Source organism: Camelus dromedarius, chromosome 1 (assembly GCF_036321535.1).
Source record: "Camelus dromedarius isolate mCamDro1 chromosome 1, mCamDro1.pat, whole genome shotgun sequence".
Lineage (NCBI taxonomy): Eukaryota > Metazoa > Chordata > Mammalia > Artiodactyla > Camelidae > Camelus > Camelus dromedarius.
The window spans coordinates 53052949-53060145 of NC_087436.1; the positions used below are offsets into that span (position 1 = coordinate 53052949).

Below are 7197 nucleotides of genomic sequence, written 5' to 3' on the forward strand. Positions count from 1 at the left end.
TTGTGAAGGTAACGGCGTCTGATATGAGCAATCACAAGAGACCTCCCATCTCAGATGCTGCCTGAGTTATCGGGACTCCCACCAGACGTCTGTCCCGGCCTCAGTTCCTGTCTGGAAGACTCCAGAGAATCCAGGGGTGCCTCCTGGGCTGGGCCTTCCTTTTCCTCCCTTTGGGCTTCCCCTCCCTCCGGAGGTGATGGTTCTTCCCCCGACCCCCTCTGAAGTCCTGTACTGGTGGCCTCTCCCATCTCACACTTGTTGCTTCCACGTTGCAGGCTTAGCTCTAGACGCATTTTATTTGCTTGGGGGGGGGGGGGGGCTTGTTCTTTCTTGCTCCAGGGTCATTCCTTCTCCCTGTGCTATTCTCATGATCTGGAATGCTCTCTATCTCCTGGCCTTTCACCTCCAACTCCTTTTTAAGCTTTGATCCAATGTCACTTCTTCTTTTCACTCCTCTTGACCTACACACCCATATACACACACATATATACACATACACACACTCACATGCACACATATACTCACAAACACACACATACACACACACGCACGAAATGTGTTTCATGGTTTCTTGCTGAAACAAACTCCTAACCCATTTAAGCATAACACAAATGACAAAACAAGGTAAAAATGTGCTCTAAAGGAAATGAAATCATAGTATTCACGTTTGGCTTTTCAGATGCAGTGCTAACTCTACATTACAAAGAAATCCACTAGTCAATTTAGGAAAACAGAGAGGCAAGAGGACTGAAAATAGATATAATAATAAAGGGGCATCTATAAGAGACAGATATTTTTTTCAACTTAGGAAGATCAAGGTTGAAAGGAAATACAATTAACGTCTTTAATATGCTGCAGGATGTGGACAAGTTAAGGAGGAATTGTTTGTCTGATGTTGGTGTAAATGCTTAGGTCTTTAACAATATGATCTTTGTGGATGTACTGTCTATATCTAGCTTATAAAAATGTATCCACACCAAGAAATAGATTTTTTTAAAATTATTCAAAGGTTGCAAGTTGAAAATATTAATAGATACATGTAAAGCTTATAAAAATCATAGGCTTGGAGGACAATGACATGAAAAGATAATATCTCATCCTCTCATGAACTAGTCCAGAGTCTTAATGTATTAGAGCGTTCTTAATTCTTGCAATATCCTCATCTACATCAGCTTTCTAACTAGTGCTCTCCCTTTCAACCATACCCCTTCCCAATCCATTCTCCACAAGGCAGCTGGCATGTTCATTTCATTTATTTTTTTTCTATATATATATTTTTTAATGGAGGTACCAGGGATTGAACCTAGGACCTCATGCATTGTAAGCATGCGCTCTACCACTGAGCTATTAGCCTACCCCCAGAATGTTTGTTTTAAATTCAAGAGGCCCTAGGGAGGATATAGCTCAGTGGTAGAGCGTGTGCTTAGCTTGCATGAGGGTCTGGGTTGATTGAATGTCCATTACCTCCATTAAAATAAACAGATAAATAAAAACCTAATTACCTCCCCACCAAAAGAAAATTTTTTTTAAAAAAAACTTAAAATAAAATATGCAGATCCTTTCTCCTTTACTTAAGTGCTTCAGGGGCCTTGTCATCATCCCTGCCATAAAGGACAGCCTCCCCACCATGACTTACCCTGCAGCCCACGATCCCGTCTCTTCCTGCATTCCTCCCTACTCCTGTCTCTCCCGAGCCCTCTGGCTTTGGCATGGGGAGTGCTTCTAGTGGCCGACGTCTTCTCCCCCCTTCAGGATTCAGTCTAACTCTCACCTCCTAGAAAGGCCTTCCCTGACAGTCCCATGGGAAGCACCCTATTTTGTGCCATTCAATTACACAGTTGCTTTTTGATTACACAGTTGTTTTCCCTTCGCAGGATTATCTGAAATTTTATTTTTTGCTTACTTGTTTATTGTCTGTTTAATCACTAAGCTCTAAGTTGCAAATGTCTTGTTCATCGTTGATCCTTGTACTCCCCACACCCAGCACAATGACTGACAGTTATTATCATCGTCATCAGAGTAATGAATGAGATGAGACGAAAATTTCCATAACCAGCACCATTTCACAAACGCTTCCCTCCCTCTTTCCCTTCCTCCCCCTGCCGCCCCGCCTACCCATGCTTTCTCTCTTGATTTCTCTCTGGCTTAAAATGCATGAAGTTTCAGCCTCACACTCGACTGCTCACAGAGAGCACGAGACAATTGCACCCTGCTCGTAGCTCCGGACCCTCAGACCGGAGGGCGTTTACTGCGGGCTCGCATCGCCCTTAGTTTCCCTTTCGGTATCGAGCGCACGTGTTCTATTCGGTGAAGAGTTTTTAACACACTTGGTCCAGCAGTGTTTTTCCGTTGGGGAGTATTATTCATGAGTGACAGAAAGTGCTGAGTGAATGAAGGAAAGTGCCGCGGTTGGCAACACTATTAATAGTCATTTGGGAAACAGAGACCTGCCCGATCCAGACTCGAGTCCAACGTGAGAACCTGAGGTCTGTGCCCCTAGGGATCCACTGACCTTTCTGGTAGCATCGCTGGGAACAATATGTATTGAATTATTTTCCCTTTTCATTTTACCAAACTACAGGCTAATATGACCCTAATTAATATAATATCAAACAAACAATATTTTATTTGTTAAATTGTTTGTGTTACATTTATTTTGGTACGTTTTCATTCAGTTAATATTTTTAGGAAATTTATTATTTGCTTTTACATCGAGATAAAGAAGGAATTCATTTCATTTTCATTCATACTTTTCCCATACACATTTCCTGGGATAATAATTTTTTGCATCATAATGAAATATTAGAATAAAAATCAAGACCTGAAAAAAATGCCTATTGTGTTAGCTTTGAAATTTGGAAACCAAAAGAATAAATATTAAGAAAAGACTTTTTATATTTTAATGAAACTGTATCTCCCAAAGGGTTAAAAAATAAACCCTAGGCTTATTTAGCAGACTTTCCTTATCTATAACATGATTTATTAATTACTTATCCATAATCAGAATTGAGTACACATACACAATTGCACATCAACAATTCTGAAGTTTAAAGTGGCCTGAAAACCAAAAGAGTTTTTATTTGTGTTTGCAGCAAACTCATTTGGCAACAAAATCTTACCTGAACTGATGCAAGGCTGTTAATCATCTTAATTTATTTCACTGAGTGTGGACAGTCATCCATCTTACTTCATAAATATTAATGTGCTTCATTTGGGGGTATTGCCTCAGCCCCCAATTGGAAGTTTTATAAAAACTAGTTTATGCACTTTCTTATCTTTGAAAGAATGTGAAAATTTTGAATTTAGGAACACATGAAATCTCCAGGCTTGCAAATGGAGGACTGAGGATCTGTATCATAGAATCATAAATAAATGTTCAACTCGGAAGATACCTATGATATAATACATTCCAACCTCCTCGTTTTATGAATGAGGACTCTGAGTTCAGAGAAGGGCAGTGACCTGCCAAAGGTCTTACTACTCGGTTAGTAGCAGAGATAGAAATAGACTCCACTCCCAAGGTGCTCAAGTCCTGGGCTCCTTCTACTCATAGCCCTTCAATGAGCTTTTCCGGGTGGCAAGGATGTCTAAACAAATGAAATATACATGAGGGCATCCTCTACTCAAGACTCACTGCTGCTGTGTGCAGGGAGATGCAGGACTGTGCACACACCTACTTTTGAAAGAAGCAATGTCCCTCTTTTCTTTCCAAATTGAGCCTATAAAACTAGTCTGCTAATCAGCACAAGGACAGTCACCATCACAACCTCCTCGACTTCTTGGACACCATTCCAGATGCTAAAAAGGCAACGTCTTTGGCCTTACACTCCAATTTAACTTCATTGTTTGATTGATTTCTATTAAAAACATTTCAGAATGCATTATTAGCCTTAAATCAATCCCCAAGAATTTATTGGGCTTCTCCCCTGTGCCCAGAATGGTGAAGTGACTAAATCACTGATTTTCAACCAGGGGTGATTTGCCCTCCAGGGAGTATTTGGCAATGACTGATTGCATATTTACTTGTCACAACTTGGAGAATGCTACTGGCATTTAGTGATTTTGTGCGTAGAGGCCAGGGATGCACAGGATGCACGTACAATGCACAGGACAGCTTCTGGCCCAAAGGTCAATAGTGCTAAGATTAAAAAAACTCTGGGACTAAATATATACTATCATCTTCTGTTTCAGAGACTGCATACTCTAATTGCAAAACAGCAGCTAGCCAACACTCATGAAGTTATGGAGAATAATTAAATACTAAATTCAGTGGTCTACAGATTTAGAGTCAGCAGACTAAAGTTCAAGCCCCGCCCTGCCACCTATTTCCCCTGTGACCTCTGGATAATCATATGAGCATTTGAGGCTTCAGTTTTCGTACCTCTAAAACAAGGCTGTTGATGACTAACCTACCTATTTTATTGGGTTGCTGTGAGTATCACAAGAGATAGTGTTTTTGAAAATACTTCAAGAACTACAGAGCATTATGTAAATACAAACCCATAGTGCTTCTACTCTAGAACACTGCCCTTTACCCAACGCACACAGACATGCTCTGCATTTACCAGCCTGCACTGAACTTGAAGAAGTGACCACCCTGATCGCAGTGAACAGCTCCAGCTTCCACTGGTGATGCACGCCAGGAATCCCATAGCCTCCTGGTCCTTTTCTTTCTCTCACTCTCCAGTTAGTCACTGAGTTCTGGAGAATCTTTCTTTTTTAAAGAGGGTAAATGCAGGCCTAGAAACCCAAATTAATATTCCACCCAGGCACTCCCTGGTGAACCTAATGCTGCATCACAGACAAGTGTCAGACACTGCTTTCATTATGCTACATTGTCCTCTTCCTCTTCTTGCGTCTTGCTCTCCTGCCCCTTGAGCGTTCTTCCCTGATTCTTTGGAAGGAATTATCTTCCTGGTGATTCATTAATAAGTCTGTTGTTTCCTGATACCTTCCTGCCTTTGTTTTTGGATATAAATAGACTCTAGACCAGGTCATTTTCAGAGTAGAAATCAGGATGTAAGCAAATGGGGTTGTCATTTGAAGTCTAGTGGAGGACTTCAGATCTTAAGAATCTTTGAGGATCTCTGGGACTTCTTTCTGGAGAGCAAGAGCTAGTCAGCCAAACTGGGAACACCTGCCATATGTGTAGATGTGTCACAATTTACTACATTGTGTGGAATATCTAATATTATGCACACTTAGTACATGAACTTCTATTTATGTACAAAGATTTACTAGTTTAGTTATTCACTCTCTAAAAAAAATTTTTTTTCTGTGAAATTATTCTTAATAATGTAATAAAAACTCTCCCATGGCAATTGAAACATATTTTGATTGGTATAAGAGAAATGCAAATCAAAACTCCAATGAAGTATCACCTCACATCAGTCAGAATGACCATCATTAAAAAGTCCACAAACAATAAATGCTGGAGAGGGTGTGAAGAAAAGGTAACCTTCCTACTCTTGTTGGTGGGAATGCAATTTAATGTGGCCACTATGGGAAAGTTTCTTAAGATTCCTTAAAAAACTAAAAATAGAACTATCATGTGATCCAGCAATCCCACTTCTGGGAATACCATCCAGAGAAAACTCTAATTTGAAAAGATACATGCACCCCAATATTTATATTAGGATATTTACAATAGTCAAGGCATGGGAACAACCTAAATGTCCACTGACACATGAATGGACAAAGAAGATGAGCTATATGTATGCAATGGAATACTACTCAGCCATAAAAAAGACTGAAATAATGCCATTTGCAGCAACGTGGATGGACCTAGAGATTATCATACTAAATGGAGTAAGTCAGACAGAGAAAGACAAATACCATATGATATCACTTATATGTGGAATCTAAAATATGATACAAGTGAACTTATTTGCAAAACAGAAACAGACTCACAGACATAGAAAACAAACTTATGGCTACCAAATGGGAAAAGAGGAGCAGGGATAAATTAGGAGCTTGAGATTATAAGATACAAGCTACGATATATAAAACAGGTAAATAACAAAGTCCTGCATTATAGCACAGGGAACTACATTCAATACCTTGTAATAAACTATAATGAGAAAGAATATGTATATATATGTATAACTGAATCACTACGCTGTACACCAGAAACTAACACAACATTGTAAATCAACCCTATTTCAATTAAAAAAATAAACAACTAACTGGTACAGATGAGTTCATAGAACCAAATTCACCTTTTAAATGCTCATAGTGTACAAATCATGTACCTTGGTTCAGTACAGGTATAAATAATGCAGTGAAATGATTTATTTTTATTTCCTTCCCTTTGTTGTATTGAGCTCTATGGAGGTATACAACCTCTTCATGCAGAAGTGTTTACATGAAATTTCCTTCACAAATCCTCAGTCTCACTCAGTGGAGTATAAACAGTTATGACAGAATTAAATTATCTTACTGGTTTGGTGTTAACAAAAGTCTTCAGGGTTTTTTTTCCCCTGTGACCCTTAGAAGGGATGTATTTTTCCCATGACACATACATTTTTTCCCTAGTACCCAGGATCATGTGCATTCTAATTTGACCTCACGCATAAAGCAAAAGAGAACAATCTTGCTTGGCTGTGTGGCTGGCCCAGCCATCGCGCCACCATCACACAGCCAAGACTGGAAGTGACCTTGTAACTGTAAACATTGAGTTACCTTTCTCTTGTCAGGCTACACCTCTCTGTGACTCTGCTTTTCTTCGTGTGTGAGATGGTGGTGTGGCTGACTGAGGAGCGAGAACGTGGGAGCAAGCTACATAGACTTCCTTTTACTAATTATAAAGACTCCGAGTTTGCTTGTATACTCTGCACTCTGATGTCATATAAATTAGATTCTTCTATTTTCTATCTTCTATTTTCTATTCTTCTATCATTTTCTGGGGCCTTATATTTCACTCTTACCAGTTCCCTCTCTGATGCTCATGCTTACAGGCTTGCACAGATCACTTAATGTCAGAGAGATGTCTGCTGGGTTGATACAGAGATGTCCTCTGTAAAGTCACATACCGGGGTGAAACGTGCCCCTTTAACAGTTCCCAGAGACTTTCCAAGAAAAACCACTTTCTAATCCAGAAATAGCCCATCCTCAATTCTTTCTTTCATTGAGCTCCATCTAATGGCAATCCCGTGCTTTTCAACATTGAGGGAAAATCATGGTCTCCAGGTAAAGGGT

General features: G+C 39.8%; 1 non-coding gene across 1 annotated transcript; it reads right to left on the bottom strand.

The window, feature by feature from the left end:
• Positions 1-1282: 1282 nt before the first annotated feature.
• Positions 1283-1360, bottom strand: TRNAC-ACA (transfer RNA cysteine (anticodon ACA)). Its single transcript has one exon. It is a non-coding gene; the product is annotated as a tRNA-Cys (tRNA).
• Positions 1361-7197: the final 5837 nt, after the last annotated feature.